Source organism: Aethalodelphis obliquidens, unplaced genomic scaffold (genome assembly GCF_003676395.1).
Source record: "Aethalodelphis obliquidens isolate GAN/ISIS:26980383/991018 unplaced genomic scaffold, ASM367639v1 scaffold22, whole genome shotgun sequence".
Taxonomy (NCBI): Eukaryota; Metazoa; Chordata; class Mammalia; order Artiodactyla; family Delphinidae; genus Aethalodelphis; species Aethalodelphis obliquidens.
The window spans coordinates 15510115-15526999 of NW_020837966.1; the positions used below are offsets into that span (position 1 = coordinate 15510115).

A 16885-nucleotide genomic window follows, 5' to 3' on the forward strand; every position below is an offset into this window, starting at 1 on the left:
CCACATTCTTGACCTTGTCTATAAGCTTTTGTCTGACAGCCTTTGGCTCCTACCACCCCTGCCTTCACCTCTGTGGTAAATATCTTATTCTTGGTAGTTCCAGATAAGAAGAATCCCCTGGCCCAGAGATTCACGAACTTTCTTGGTTCATAGTACCTCTGTGCCAAAAGAAATGCCTAACAGTTTTGTTTGTTAAGTAGCTAGGTCCAAAAACTTTAAAATGTATAATGTATTTATGTCCTAACAACTTAGTAGCCATTTGAAAAAATACATATATGTTGAATGAAAAAAAATGTTTCTTTCATTCTTACATAATCACAGTTATTTACTGATGGATGTGTGTGCCTGTAGGGCACTGCACAACTTCTCAAATCTTGCCTTCAGATTGGACACTGACACCCTTATTTCCGGTTCCACAACAATTTTTGCAGGGCACTAGCTTTTTATCACAGCAACTTCTGAAAACCCAGCTTTGTGAAGCTAGGGTGTCCTCAGAGGAGCTGGAGCTAATGTTTTTATTAATTAATTAATTAATTTTTGGCTGTGTTGGGTCTTCGTTGATGTGCGCAGGCTTTCTCTAGTTGCGTCGAGTGGGGGCTACTCTTCATTGCGGTGCGGGGGCTTCTCATTGCTGTGGCCTCTCTTTGTTGTGGAGCATGGGCTCTAGGCATGTGGGCTTCAGTAGTTGTGGTGTGTAGGCTCAGTAGTTGTGGCTCACAGGCTCTAGAGTGCAGGCTCAGTAGTTGTGGTGCACAGGCTCAGTTGCTCCATGGCCTGTGGGATCTTCCCGGACCAGGTCTCGAACCCATGTCCCCTGCATTGGCAGGCAGATTCCTAACCACTGCACCACAAGGGAAGTCCCTGGAGCTAATTTTGAAGCTGTGAATTACTGTAAGCTAGTAATTCATGCAGTGTGAACAGATGGGGAGTATTGCTGTGTTACTCTTACAAATTTAAAATACCCTGTAGCACTCTTATGTTTGTGGTAGTGCCCCATGCACAGTCTTGGAACCAGGACCTTAGCTGTCACTCTGGTACAAGAGCCTTCCTCCTAGTGTTATCCATGGCCTCAATCCCCATATCCTGTCAGGTTTAGACAGGGAATGCAGGGCTTTGCTAGGTCAAAATGTGGACTCAGAGAGTTGCCAGTAAACTGAATCAACATCAGCTATGTTGCATTGAACTACACACATAGAGATGAACTATTTAATCTGGAGAGGATAACAGGATACCCCTATTACTTAAGTCTAGAAGCAACGTAGCTTGATATATTTTTATTTTTCATAATTCAGAAGCAATTGTGAGTCTTGAGGTCCTCACCATGATCATTTACTAACGTGGTTCTAGTGAGTTCAATGGGCCCAGTTTATAGATTTATGTCACCAGAATGCCAGTTTTATATTCACTGTACTGAATGTTTTATTTCTCTAATTCAAGTATGAAATTGGTCTGGAGCTTCAGATGACTTTGGAATGCCTATGTTTTCTGGAAGCAATGAGGAGAAAGAGACATAAATTTGTAAGAATAAGAAATCCTGCTGAAAATGGGACCTAATAGACTTGCCAGGTTCTCTTTCAGGACAGGACGTGTGTAAAGGGATTAATGTTTCTGAAATACAAAATAAATCTGTTTTTTATTTAAGTAAATTATGTTGCCCGGTGATTCCCCATCAATGAAATTCACAGCATTCATTGGCTTAAGGGAAGGACAGGTATCACACAGGACAAAGAAGTCATTGCTGGGCTCTGAGCCTCAACGAGAATATTCTGGACTCCCTGCAGCAATGGTTCTCCAACTTTAGTGAGCATCAGAATCACCGGGAGGGTTGCTAACAGACAGATTACCGGGTCTTACTCCAGAAACCCATCCAGAGTTTCTGATTCAGGGGGTCTGGGGTGGGACTCAAGAATTTGTATTTCTGATAAGTTCCCAGGTAATACTAATGCTGCTGGTTTTGAGAACCACTCCCCTAGAGGACAATAGTTCCTGAAAGTCAAGTGTACTGAGAGGGAAAGGAGATTTATAAATTTCAGAATTTCCATTTCCATATCAAAAGCAAAGCCTGGAGTTCTAAAACTGGGACTTTACCATAAATAGATCTTAGTAGTCATCACCAGACAAGATTCGAAGTCCCTTCTGCTGCTGGAAAGAGGTGACAAAGGGGTGGGAAAGGAGACAAAGTGACAATAGAGAGACCCTCTCCCTAACACCACCTTAGAGTCTAATTTAAATGGCAAGAAGCAACAACCCTTAGCTAATGTCAGGGAATCAAATATTATCCAAAGCCCATTTTCTTGCCTTGAAAGGTATCAGTCCTCCCATGAAAACTTTTCTTCTGGGGTGTTTCAGTACTCCCCCCATTGCTATTAGATTTTTTCCTATGCATAAAAAATTATTCTTAGGGCTTCCCTGGTGGCACAGTGGTTGGGAGTCCGCCTGCCGATGCAGGGGACGCGGGTTCGTGCCCCGGTCCGGGAGGATCCCACATGCCACGGAGCGGCTGGGCCCGTGGGCCATGGCCACTGAGCCTGCGCATCTGGAGCCTGTGCTCCACAGCAGAAGAGGCCACAACAGTGAGAGGCCCGCGTAATGCAAAAAATATATATATATATATATTGTTAAATCAGAATCCAAGGTACAACTTCATGAAAGTTTCATATACTTGAGCACCGAATTCACTGATGACTTGAAATAAGACATCACACTACTGCCCAGTGAATCAGTGTTTTACAAAGCATCAAGTATCTCCCTTTTTTTTGTGAACAGAAGGTTCATTCAGGACTTTTAATTGTTAAGAATCTTCCCTTTGTTTCACACTGAGGACAAAAGCTATATTCTTTTTGCAACGGGTACAACCCTGCAATGGTATTCGTTTCCTACTTGGATATGACAGATACCCTCTCAGGAACTAAACTCATTTCTGCACAAGGTACTTGAGACTTGGAGAAGTAAACCACAAATTATCTCCTCTAGATAGCACTGCCCCGCTCAGAACCTCTGCGGTTATCTCAGAGGCAGATAACCTCCACGTGAACTTTGCCTTTGGACATTTGTCTACAGCCTCCAAGTAGTATGGATTTATGCTGGTAATATACAGACCATTTTGCAGATAATGTTGAAAGCAAACGTTTTATTACAGATTGCTTGTAAATTACACAAGGCTGCGTTTTCATAGATTTTCCTTCCAAGCCTCAGTCTCACAACATGAGCAGTTATACAGATTTTTATTATGATCTTGAATATTGACTTTTAATTATACACTGGTTAACAAAACAAATAAGGCTGTCATTTCCATCAAGGGAGCGTTAAGGATGGAGGGTATCTTTTGACATCCCACCTACTTTCCCATCCCAGTACTACTTTTTAACATTACCCACGCCAGGCATAAAAATGTAAAAATCTCACATTACTTTAAGAAGACCCTGGAGCAGTTTTTAATGATGTTTATTGCAAGGGATACATGGCTTATAGTAATGATAGTTGAAGGGCACCTTAACAACCGTATTCAAGAGTAAGAAGGGCTGTTCAAAGGGGCATAAGAGGCATTATTTCCAGCTCAATAGGAGACAGACTAGAAAACATACTTTACACTGAAGACATAAAAGGTAGACAATCCAATGAGCTTCCTGACCACGAGGATATCAGGGGAAACAATTCATTAAAAAATCCAAAAACTAAACTCCACTCGTTCTGCTATATTTCAGTTCTTAAGATGGCCTTGTAGAAACTCAGCAACTGACAGCAATGGCCCAAGAGTCCTGCAGATCTGAAGTTAGCATCCAGAAATGGTGACCCTTCTAAAACCACTCTCATTCGAAGGCTCAATGATCTCATCTTTGAAGATAAGAAGAGGTGGTAAGGAATATCTATTGGGCGTGTATATTTTTATATTCTGTTTCTGAGTTTGAGGAGGGTTAAAGGCTTTTGAAATTTTTTTCCCGGCCATTCAGGCAGGAAAATAGGTCAAGAGCTCAGTAAGACCAAGGACATCAGTGGTTTATTTCTGTATGGCAGTTAACATTATCTTTAACTCTTTGTCCCCAAAATATCCTGAAGTATATCCTGTTTGGAAGCGTTGGTGGTGAAGACAAATTCAGGTTATGTGAGGTCTTAATGAATGTTGGTTGTTTAATAAATCTTGGTAGGAGATATGAATGAGCAAATGAACAGATGAAATTCTGACAATGACACAATGGGATCAAATAAGTTTAATGTATTTTATTTAGAACTATGGAAAATTGGAGTAGGAAAGGAACTCATAAATGAATCTAATCCATTTTTTTTTACATCTTTATTGGAGTATAATTGCTTTACAATGGTGTGTTAGTTTCTGCTTTATAACAAAGTGAATCACTTATACACATACATATGTTCCCATATCTCTTCCCTCTTGCATCTCCCTCCCTCCCACCCTCCCTATCCCACCCCTCTAGGTGGTCACAAAGCACCGAGCTGATCTCCCTGTGCTATGCGGCTGCTTCCCACTAGCTATCTACCTTACGTTTGGTAGTGTATATATGTCCATGCCTCTCTCGCGCTTTGTCACAGCTTACCCTTCCCCCTCCCCATATCCTCAAGTCCATTCTCTAGTAGGTCTGTGTCTTTATTCCTGTCTTACCCCTAGGTTCTTCATGACATTTTTTTTCTTAAATTCCATATATATGTGTTAGCATACGGTATTTGTCTTTCTCTTTCTGACTTACTTCACTCTGTATGACAGACTCTAGGTCTATCCACCTCATTACAAATAGCTCAATTTCGTTTCTTTTTATGGCTGAGTAATATTCCATTGTATATATGTGCCACATCTTCTTTATCCATTCATCTGTTGATGGACACTTAGGTTGTTTCCATCTCCGGGCTATTGTAAATAGAGCTGCAATGAACATTTTGGTACATGACTCTTTTTGAATTACGGTTTTCTCAGGGTATATGCCCAGTAGTGGGATTGCTGGGTCATATGGTAGTTCTATTTGTAGTTTTTTAAGGAACCTCCATACTGTTCTCCATAGTGGCTGTACCAATTCACATTCCCACCAGCAGTGCAAGAGTGTTCCCTTTTCTCCACACCCTCTCCAGCATTTATTGTTTCTAGATTTTTTAATGATGGCCATTCTGACCAGTGTGAGACGATATCTCATTGTAGTTTTGATTTGCATTTCTCTAATGATTAATGATGTTGAGCATTCTATCATGTGTTTGTTGGCAATCTGTATATCTTCTTTGGAGAAATGTCTATTTAGGTCTTCTGCCCATTTTTGGATTTGTTTGGTTGTTTTTTTGTTATTTAGCTGCATGAGCTGCTTATAAATTTTGGAGATTAATCCTTTGTCAGTTGCTTCATTTGCAAATATTTTCTCCCATTCTGAGGGTTGTCTTTTGGTCTTGTTTATGGTTTCCTTTGCTGTGCAAAAGCTTTGATGTTTCATTAGGTCCCATTTGTTTATTTTTGTTTTTATTTCCATTTCTCTAGGAGGTAGGTCAAAAAGGCTCTTGCTGTGATTTATGTCATATGCCTATGTTTTCCTCTAAGAGTTTGATAGTTTCTGGCCTTACATTTAGGTCTTTAATCTATTTTGAGCTTATTTTTGTGTATGGTGTTAGGGATTGATCTAATCTTACACTTTTACATGTACCTGTCCAGTTTTCCCAGCACCACTTATTGAAGAGGCTGTCCTTTCTCCACTGTACATTCCTGCCTCCTTTATCAAAGATAAGGTGACCTTATGTGTGTGGGTTTATCTCTGGGCTTTCTATCCTGTTCCATTGATCTATCTTTCTGTTTTTGTGCCAGTACCATACTGTCTTGATTACTGTAGCTTTGTAGTATAGTCTGAAGTCAGGGAGCCTGATTCCTCCAGCTCTGTTTTTCATTCTCAAGATTGCTTTGGCTATTTGGGATCTTTTGTGTTTCCATACAAATTGTGAAATCTAATCTATTTTTTTAAATTCAGTTTTTAACACATGGGCAATGAAATAATTTGCATTCACCCTCCCCAGAATAATATCATGAGAACTTGGAATTGAAGCCAGTTCAATGATATTTTCATTACATTATACTCTTCTGGGATGGCAATTCTGTCTGCAACTTGTATTACGGAAAAACCTAGAGGTTTTTTGTTTGTTTGCTTTTTTTTTGTTTTGTTTTGTTTTTGTTTCTTGGTACGTGGGCCTCTCACTGTTGTGGCCTCTCCCATTGCGGAGCACAGGCTCCGGACGCGCGGGCTCAATGGCCATGGCTCACGGGCCCAGCCGCTCCGCAGCATGTGGGATCTTCCTGGACTGGGGCACGAACCCGTGTCCCCTGCATCGGCAGGCGGGCTCTCAACCACTGGGCCACCAGGGAAGCCCTTGTTTGCTTTTTACTCATATACACAACAACAACAACAAGCACTGAAAAATCCCCCAAACCAGTTATTTAGCTCAATCAGGGAGCAATAGAAACTACTCTAATGTCCTGAACCATATTGCAATTCTCTATTCACTTCTTGGGCCACCATGCCAACTTTGCAAACCAAAGAACAAAAATAAGATAGTGTTAATTACTCCAAGAAATCATCACTACATAAAACAATAGTTTTATCATTATCATAAAATTTTAAAGACCCTAGCCAGTGAGAAAAGTTGTTGCTGGAAAATATCAACTACTTTAGGAGTCAATGGGCTCCTTCATATCTCATCAATTGATTGATCCCTGACTTATTGATTGAAATTGAATGTAATCTGGGGAGTCCATGGAAAAGGGTCACTTTGAATGGAGAATACCTGTATTTTGGGAGCAAATAAAAAAATGGGGCATTTTTCTAACACAAAGGAGCTTTAAGGTTGTCTTAACACTTTTAGAGAAAGAAGCACCTGCCTGATAGAATTGCAACCTCTCTGGCCAGTTATCAGGAATTCTTTTTATCGTGACGATGGAATCAACTCTCAACAAGAAATGAAAGAGCACAAGCCCACTGCGACTTGAGGAAGCTATGTTTATTTCAGAGTCTCAAGGAGCCATGTGTTGTTAAACACAATATAAAAAGTGCAATAAACTTTAGGTATAAAGGACTTTGTTGGCTATAAAATTTTATTTTACTGCTTTCCTCCTATGGCTAAACACATATGAGATCAGTAAAGTATTAAAATATTCAAGATGACAGAACATGAATCCTAATTCCAGAAATACAGCAGTGAGAATAAATGACAGGGGTAGACACAGAATGCCTATACTGTCATCTGTATAAAGTCCATCATTTCAGTATGTACTTAATTTAAAAAGATATAGAGGGTAGAGTGAGCACCCTTAATTGATCATTTCCATTACTCTTCACACAGACACCAGTTGAAACTGAAACTGACAACTTTGAGCTAGAATCTCCTTGTTATAGTGAGTCAAAGGCAGGCATATCAGTTGTGCTGACACACACAGTCAAGATGTTGGAGAGTTTTCCAGAGGCCCAAATTGTTTTCGTTAAGTCTGTGGGAGCTCAGAAAAATACATACTGTTCTAAATTTCCCTGAATGTGCAGCGAGGCAAGGGTTTGTACTTTGAAATAGAAACCCCCTTATATACTGTCTAAAGAAAGCCTTTGTTACTGAAATAAGTCTCCCTGTGGAGGATTGTAGTTTCCAGGGGAGCTATCTCTACTAATTAGACTCAAAGTTGATTAGGACATTGCAGAATTGTATTATATTCCCTCAGGATAGGAATTACTAAATAAGAGGAAGCAAAATCTTAAAAAGGAGGGAACAGTGGAGTTTCCTACTGAACCCTTGCAAAATAGGAGAATTAGAAAATTCTTTTGAATCTTCTGTCAGACTTAAAAACATGATTAGGATGGTGTCAACGGAGCTCATCATTTTTGTTGCTTCTGGAGTATCATAGTTACATTTGAACTTGATTTTTCAAGTTCCAGCTTTCTGGTATGTGCACATGTGGTTTCAGGTGGTTTTTGTTGCTTTTTTTGTTCCCCTTTATGTGTATGTGTGTGGGGGGGGTGGGCTGAGGGCAGGAGTTCTCATTGTTGTATCCTTAGTTTCTAGTGTAGTATCTGACACATAGTAGGATTTCAATCCATATATTTTAAGGGAAGGTATTTTAGAACATGTACTTTTGTCCCTTATTTATAAAAGTCATACTTATTCATTATAGAAAAATTGTGAAGGATAACAGAAATAATAGAGATAAAAGTTAAATTCACCCATAATCTAACATCTAGTGATAATTAGTATTAATGTTTTAATGTGATTTCAATGACCTAATTAGTATATGTTTATGTGTACATGCACAAGTATACCTAGAAATACAGAGGCATACACATACATACATATATATACCAGACACTCACAATTAATATAAAACCAAATATTCAGTTATATATTCTTTTTTTCAACTTAACTTTAAGGAGTCGGGAGACATATTCCACTGAGTGGAAAATTGTTTTTAGAGTTCACAGTGTCCACTCACTAAAAACCTCTCAAACCATGGATTCCACAACCTGAGGTTGAAGAAGCTTCCCTGTGTTTACCTTACTGGCTAGTAGTACTGTTTATTGAGCAATTACTAAGTGCCAGAAACTCTGCTAAACACTTGACTCATGGTATTCTGTTTCAATCTTCACAACAACTTTTGGAGGTAAGTGCTATTAGGCTCTTCTTTTTAAGACCTGGAGAGCATAAGTAATTTTCTCCAGATTACCCAATGGTAAATGGCAACACTGGATTTTGAACCCAGGCCTGCTAAATTTAGACCCTGAGCTGAACCCTGGGTCTTTACTGCCTTGACTGTTACCAGGACTGTGTCATACATCTGGACATATCTTTGAGTGCGCCACCTTTTGATCCCTTGGTTCTGTTGATCCTATTTCTGAAATGTCCCCTGTTTTCCAATCCCCCATCATTGCCTTAACTCATTGATTCTCAACTAGGGATAGTCTGCCTTCCAGTGAGACATTTTCCTTTGTTGCACCTTGAAGGGGGATACTACAGGGCATCCATTGGGTAGAGGCCAGGGATGTTGCAAAACATTCTGCAATATTCAGGACAGGCTCCCACAACAAAGAATTCTCTAACCCAAAATGTTAATAGTGCCAAGGTTGAGAAACCCTGCTTTAGCTCATTTCCCCAGGCTCTCTTAAACACAAACAACCTCCCAATTAGTTTCCTTATCTTAAGGTTCATCCTCATCCAGACTGCTGCTATAGTTCTCTCTTTAAACACACATAAAATCATGCCACTCTCTTGCTCTGTTTAGCTCTGTAGCTCTGGAGGACTGCCGGGGTCCAAATACAGATACAAATAGTTCTAGACTATATGACTTTAGGCAGGTGATTTAACCTCTCTGAACTTCAACTTCATTACTTGTAAAATAGATGAATAATAGCTAGCATCTACCTCGACAGGGTTCTTGGGAGGATTTTAACACTTCATGGCTCTCACAGTTAAGTCCTCGATAAATGTTATCCACCATTAAAAAAAATCTTTGAAGGTTTTCTACTACCTGCTGAAGAAAACCCAAACTCAACATACATTCCAGACTCCTTTACCATGCAGTCTCACTCAACAGCCTCTTCTCTGGGCTGCTGGCCTGGATGACCTGTGCCCTAGTTACGTAGGACTACCTGTCATCCTCTAGATTCATGGAAACTTGGATGTCTGTGTCTTTGCTCATGCCTCTCTGCCAGCCTGGGAAGTCCATCTCCCTCTCCTCCACCTGGAAACATCTGTCTTCTTCAAGACTCAGGTCAAACGTCACCTCTTCTGTTTAGCCTTCTCTATGAGCTAGTCATATGTACTTACTCCTTCCCCTACATGACCACAGTATTTTGGTTATTCCATCTATCAGTTTGTCCATCCATCCATCCATCCATCCATCCATCCATCCATCCATCCATCTATCCATCCATTCATTGGCTGTAATACATAGTAGTTAAGATCACAAGCTCTGGAGCCAGATTTCGTTAGTTCAAGATCAGGTTCCAGAAACAAATTTATGTAACCTTGAACAAGTTACTTGACTTTATGAAGCCCTATTTTCTTTGCCTTTAAAATAAGTGTAATAGTAATATATAGTTGATAAAGTTATTGTGAGGATTGAATGTGTGTAAACATTATGCTTGCTATGCATACACCTTAAATAAATGTTAGTTCTCATCCAGCTTGTACTTGTTGAGCACCAACTCTCTGGCAGGCCCTCTTCACACTGTGCCTTGAATTATAACAGGTGGTGCATGTGCCCAAATCTCTCATTAGATATAATGCTTGTTGAGGAAAGGTCATTTTAAAACAATCTCCTCTTCATACCAACACATGAAAGAGAGGTGACAAAATCAGTATTTCTGCCAACATCTGGCCTGTGTTTCATAAAGTTGTGCTGGCCAGTATTTCTCTCTTAAGATGATATGTATGTATCTCCTGATGTGAGGAGTATTGCTGATCAAAAGGAGTCTACTATTCTCCTGCAGTGGTAGACCCCCCTCCTCCATTTCCAACCCACCTTTTAAACTGCCTCTCTGGGCATAATACAATCAAAAGAAATCTTTTCATGATTATGATAATGGACTTGAGCCTTCTCGATTGCCCTGGAGCAGGAGAGGTGATGTCAGTGACATATTCTTGTAGAAGGAACTCAGTGATTGCTTAATTTTACATGTGGAGTTTGAATGCTTTGTGTTGTGTTAAAATCCAGATTACGTTCTTCTCATTAAGCAAGTGGTCCAGTCTGATTAATATAATACATTTTCCTCTGTTGCCCAACATCACCAAAGGCAAGGTATTATTTAGGGAACCGCCCCCTCCCCCCAACATACACACACATAAATGCAAAATAAACAGATCTGTACAATCATTATTGAGCTAAAATAGCACTTAGAAATGTATTCTTATTGTGAAAAATGGCCACATAAGAGTTGCTGACCGTTTGTAGCCCTGTAATGTAAGTCAGATAAATTGCTGCCCAGAAGTCTGACATTTCAAAAACCCAAGAATATGTTGTGTTTTTTCTGATATGCCATTTTTGTAATTCTCCCAGCTATTTTCCGTTTTCAAAAAGCAATTCTTCTGTGCCCAGGCAGTTCAATTAGAGCATTGTGAAAGTTGTCAGAATGACTTCAAGATAACTACCCCTGAGCAATAAGTATAATTTTGGAGAGGAACAAGTTGTGTTCTTACCACCTTGGTGTGGGCAATGGTGTTAACTAAGTTGGAAAAAGAATGTACCATCTGCACCTTCTCCACTCAGTTAACCTGCCCAGAGAATTAGAAGCGTTCCGTCTCACCTCAGAGAGGGTTCCTGTTTGGGTCAGCTCAGCATCCTTGAGCCCTTCTTTAGCCAATAGCATCCTGATTTTCCTCTCACTGTCTACATACTAGGTGGATCCACCTTTCGGTGTTAGCACATGTCAGCAAATTCTCCCCTGGAGCATGGGCTGGCCTTAGAGGTTTACTTGTAGTGAACAGAATGCAGCAGAAATGACACTGAGTGATATTTGAGACTAGGTCAGAGTCAGCAAACGTTTTGCGTAAAGGGCCAGATAGTAAATAGTTTTGGCTTTTCAGGCCATACCCATTTGGTCTGTGCCACAACTATGCAGGTCTGCCATTGTAAGGGGTAGCACAAACAGGCTTGGCTGTGTTCAGATTAAGTAAAGGGTCAGATTTGATTCACAGGCCATAGTTTGCCAATCCATGTATTAGGTCATAAAAGATAATATGACTTGTGCTGTCTCTTTGTCTCGCTCCCTCTAAATAGACCTTATTTTTCTAGAGCAGTTTTAGGTTAAGAGCAAAATTGAAGGGAGGGTACAGAGATTTCCCACATACCCCCAGCCCCCACACATGCAGAGCCTCCCCACCATCACATTCCCACCAAATGGGACATTTGTTACATAACAATGATGAAACTACCTTGGCACATCATAATTTCCCCAAGTTCATAGTTTACACGAGGGTTCACTCTTGGTGTTGTGCATTCTATGGGTTTGGACAAATGTATGGTCATATGTATCTCTCTTTATGGTATCGTACAGAGTAGTTTCACTGCCCTAAAAATCCTCTGTGCTCCACCTATGCATCCCCCACTCCCCCAACCCTGACATCCACTGATCTTTTTACTGTCTCCATAATTCTGTCTTCTCCAGAATGCCATATAGTCGGAATCATACAGTGTGTAGTCTTTTCAGATTGACTGCTTTCACTTAATCATATTCATTTAATATTCCTTCATGTCTTTGCACATGGCTTGACAACTCCTTTCTTTTTAGCACTGAAAAATAGTCCATTGTCTGGATGTACTACAGTTTACTTATCCATTCACCTACTGAAGGGCAAGTTTTGGCAACTATGAATAAAGTTGCTATAAACATTTGTGTGCAAGTTTTTATGTGGATGTAAGTTTTCAGATCATTTGGGTAAATACCAAGGAGTACGGTTGCTGGATCATATGTTACGAGTATATTTAGTTTTGTAAAAAACTGGTCAACTGTTTTCCAAAGTGGTTGTATTATTTTGCATTCCCACCAGCCATAAATAAGGGTTCCCGTGGCTCCACATCCTGGCCAGGATTTGATGGTGTTCGTGTTCTGGATTTTGGCCACTCTAATAGGTGTTCAGTGTATCTTATTGTTGCTTTAGTTTGCATTTCTCTGATGATATACAATGTGGAGCACCTTTCCATATATTTATTTGCTGTCTGTATATCTTTTTTGGTATCTCACTGTCCATTCAAGCCACCACGTCCGGCCACCGTGAAGCCACCATGCTGGAGAGGCCATGAAGAAAGACGACATAGAGATAGAAGGAGATGCCCAAGTAGCCCCAACTGTACAAGTCTGTTCTCACAGATTTATAAGCAGAAAGTCTTCAAGATGACTCCAGCCCTGCCAAAATCTATCTGATGGCAACCGTATTGTGAAACCCCCAGCAAGAGCAACCTAGCTGAGTGCAGTTAATCTGCAGAAATGGGAGATGATGGGATGGGCATATGACGTAGTCCTGGCTTTTCACTGTGTTCCATCACCCTGCCCATATTGCTTCATATAGGGATGGACATGAATATCTGTTTGGTCCAATGAGACTCAGTTCTTTGATCTTCACACTAAGAAAGAGTGGAGGAACTCTCTTTTTGTTGTGTTTCTAACTGGATAGTATGTAAGCCTGGGGATGCTAGTGGACATTTTGACATCATGCAGGGAGACCTTGTCCACGACAATAACCAATGAAGAAAACAGGGCAGACCAGGAGAGAGAGAGAGAAAGAGAGAGAGAGAGAGAGAGAAAGAGAGAGAGAGAGAGAGAGAGAGAGAGACGGTATCAATAATGGCATCTATGGGGCTATTTCTGAGGATTACCCCTGGGTATTTTGGTTATAAGAGCCAACTGCTGATTATATATATTCATAAATCATAAGTTCAGGTTGATGGATTTTTAAAAATCTGGACACAGCTATGTAACCAGCACCCAGGTCAGGAAACCAAAGTTTACAGCTTTCCCAAGCCCCTGCCTCTTGCCTCCTTTCAACTCCCCAGAGATAAACATTATCTTGAATTTTAGCAGCATATATTAGTCCTTCCTCTTTTAGTGCTTTGTGGAAATGCAGTCATCTACTATGTACTCTTTTTCATCTGACGTCTTTCATCTAGCGTTCTGCTTATGAGATTTTTCCATGCCGTTGTGTGTAAATTTAGATTATTCATGTGCACATCTGCATAATTTTCAACTAGTGAATATTAACACCATTTATTTAGTCTATGGTTGATGGATATTTCCAGTTTTTGTCTATCATGAATAGCAATACAATGAATATTCTTGGACATGGTTTTTGCTGAATATATGCCCATGTACACACACTACTGGGTGTGTACCTCACAGTGGAACTCCTGGGTCATAGGGGACGCCTACGTTAGGCTTCGTTATATAGCGCCAAATCATTTTCCTAAGTGAATCTTCCTCCAGCAATGTAGAAGAGTTCTGATCACCCCATTTTCTCATCAGCACTGAGTAATTTCCATCTTACTCATTTTAATTATTCTGCTAGGGATGGTGCAGGATTGCACTGTGATCTTAATTTACATTTTCCAGATGAGTCAGGAGGTTGAGTGCTTTTTGTTTATGTTTATTGACCATTTTGACATCTTTTCTGATGAAGTGTCCAAGTCTTTTGTCCATTTTTCTACGGGGTTATCTCTCTTTTTCTCGTTGATTTTTAGGAGTTGTTTATATATTTCAAATGTTATTTGTTTTGAGGAAATGTAGGTATGTCAATAAGTTTTTAATTGTGTGTTTGAATTGGGATTTTGTCACTTAAAACTTTGGCTTTTTAAAGAACACGGCTTGGCTGAGATGCTCACTTTTTGTTTTTTTTCTTCATTTATTTATTTTTAAAAATATCTTTATTGGAGTATAATTGCTTTACAATGTTGTGTCAGTTTCTGCTGTATAACAAAGTGAGTCAGCTGTATGTATACATATATCCCCATATCCCCTCCCTCTTGCGTCTCCCTCCACCCTCCCTATCCTACCCCTCTAGGTGGTCACAAAGCACGGAGCTGATCTCCCTGTGCTATGGAGAGGCTCAGTTTGGACTCCAGGGGAGTGGTACACTCGCTTTTCCATAAGCGGAAGGCCCAGATGTTATGGCTTAGTTGAACAGCCAATTTCTCTGATTCTCCCAAGTAGGACCTTGTTATGAACTACAAGTTCATCCGGCAAGCACATAGAGTGACAAGTCATGTCCACTTCTCTGCTGAAATAGGCGAGTTAGAGAAGAAGGGATGTTTAATTCGAAATGGACTGCATGGATGAATTCCCTGCATTTTCTATCCTCTCAATTTGTCTTTCTCTATTTGTCTTTCAAAGGAGGTTGCACTAGGATGCACTGCATTGTCACACATTGCTCCCATGTGCACCAGACTCTCTGATGACCCTCAGGTCGGTTCTTAATGATCTTTTAGTAGCCCAGACAAGGAAACCAATGCATCACTGATTCCAATTGTGAAAATGCAGGTAGTGGGACTTCTAGGCTTTCAGATTCTTCAGGGAATTGCCTAACCTTAGAAACTCTTAAATTCTTCCTTTCTTCCATGCCATTAGCAACAATATATAAATCAAACACAATGCTTATCATCAGTGGGAGAAAATGTCTTTTCCATTCTCCTCTGAAACCTACCTTCACCTCCAGGTAAAACATAGAAATGTGGATTTTTGAGCCTTTTTCTCCCTGTATGGCCTTGACATTAATTCACCCTTGAAGTTCATGCTGGTAGAGGAGTCAAGTAGCAATTTAAAAAATAGTTACCTAGGAGACTAGGAAAAAATAGAAATTGACAAAACATTTAAAGTGGCAAATCTAAAATAAACATGCATCAATAAATAAGACCACATCTACCTCAGGATTTTTAATATACTTAACTCTAGAAATGAGATATACTGAAGGATCAAGAGATCACTTATGCACAGGAAGTATTTTATTAAGCAGTTTGCTGACTTGCAAATAGATTTTATATAAATAATAAAAACACTGGTCACTGCCTACAAATAGTTAAACTTGAATTTGCTGTCCACGAAAGTGAATCAGTGAGGGAGCAGTGACTTTTAACCTATAAGCATGGAAACCTAGTTCAGTTCTCCTCAACATGTTTCCATCAGGCCTTAAGATCAATTAGAGTGTTTTCACATGGGATATGACTGGTATCTTGGAGGAAGTGAGGCTCAAAGGATTGAGAGATAAATATTCATTCTGCCTTACCCATCCTTCTCAACAAACAGACTGGTAAATAATTGCATCAATCTCTTAAGGTTGACACAGCCTCAGGAGGTCAACATTGCTCCTGTGGTTATATTGATACTTCCTGTCGTCTTTCAGGTGTGCTGAAGCGCCTTACCTTTACCTTGGTAAAAGGAAAACAAGATGATCAGACTGCAAACCCCGTCGACTTTGATATCTGATCATGTCTAGACAGTTGACAGCCCCGCCACTTAGGACAGTAGTCAATTGTTTTGCATCAATAATTTGGTATGAGGGCATTTTCGAGATGCTACACTTTCCTGACATCCCTTGCTGTGCCAAACATCTATCTTTCCTCACTCATTATGGCCGGGTAACTCAGTGGACTTAGTAACACTTCGTTTAATTAAAGTTTCTCAAGGAAGAACCAAGAGGGCTCATTACTTTAAAATACTACCTGTGGACAAAGTAGGAAAAATGTTTACTAAATTTTAAGCATCTAATATAGTTACCCAATGTGTATTTGTTGTAATAGAATTTGAAAGCAGTCGTATCATCTGAATTTGGATGCCAGTTTTTAAAAACCTAATATCATTCAAATTTATAATTAAGGGAAGAACGCAAGCTGGTATGGTAAATAATTTTGGGGGGAAATGAGAAAAAAGTGAAGTGGCAAAATAGCAATAAAAGAGTCAGAGGTTAATGACTGACAAAAATCATAGTAACACTGCCATGCATATATTTGTATAAACATTGATTTGTGTCAGTTTTACATACAGACTAACCCTGTGGCATTATATTGAGTGAATCCTATTATACCCATTATAGAAAAGGAGACATTGGATGATTTGACTAAATTCTTTTTAACAGCGGAGCTAGGCCTAGAATTGGAATCTCTAACTTCTTATCTGTTTAAATAGGCAATAAAAACATCTCAAAACAAAACCAAAACCTCTAGAGAATTGAAATTGGCTTTGGGAAACAAAGTTATCATTTGTTTCATTTCTAGTAAATTGATATTATCGCCTAGAGCTACTGTTTGTTTTGCTTTTACTCTAGACACTGCTAGTTACTCCATTTGAAATACATAACGACTCTATGATGTAGGAATTATCATACCCATTTTCCAGGTAATTTGTCAAAAGTTACGTAAGATGACCACCAGAGAAAACATTACTAA

At 39.7% G+C, this 16885-nt stretch overlaps 1 protein-coding gene across 1 annotated transcript in view; it reads left to right on the forward strand.

The window, feature by feature from the left end:
* The window catches only part of TAFA1 (TAFA chemokine like family member 1), a 776700-nt gene that overhangs the window by 71304 nt on the left and 688511 nt on the right, over window positions 1-16885 (forward strand). The window contains exon 3 of the mRNA XM_027121352.1: window positions 3705-3855. The gene's annotated coding sequence lies outside the window, so the exon portion shown is untranslated. The remainder of the gene's footprint in view (window positions 1-3704; window positions 3856-16885) is intronic.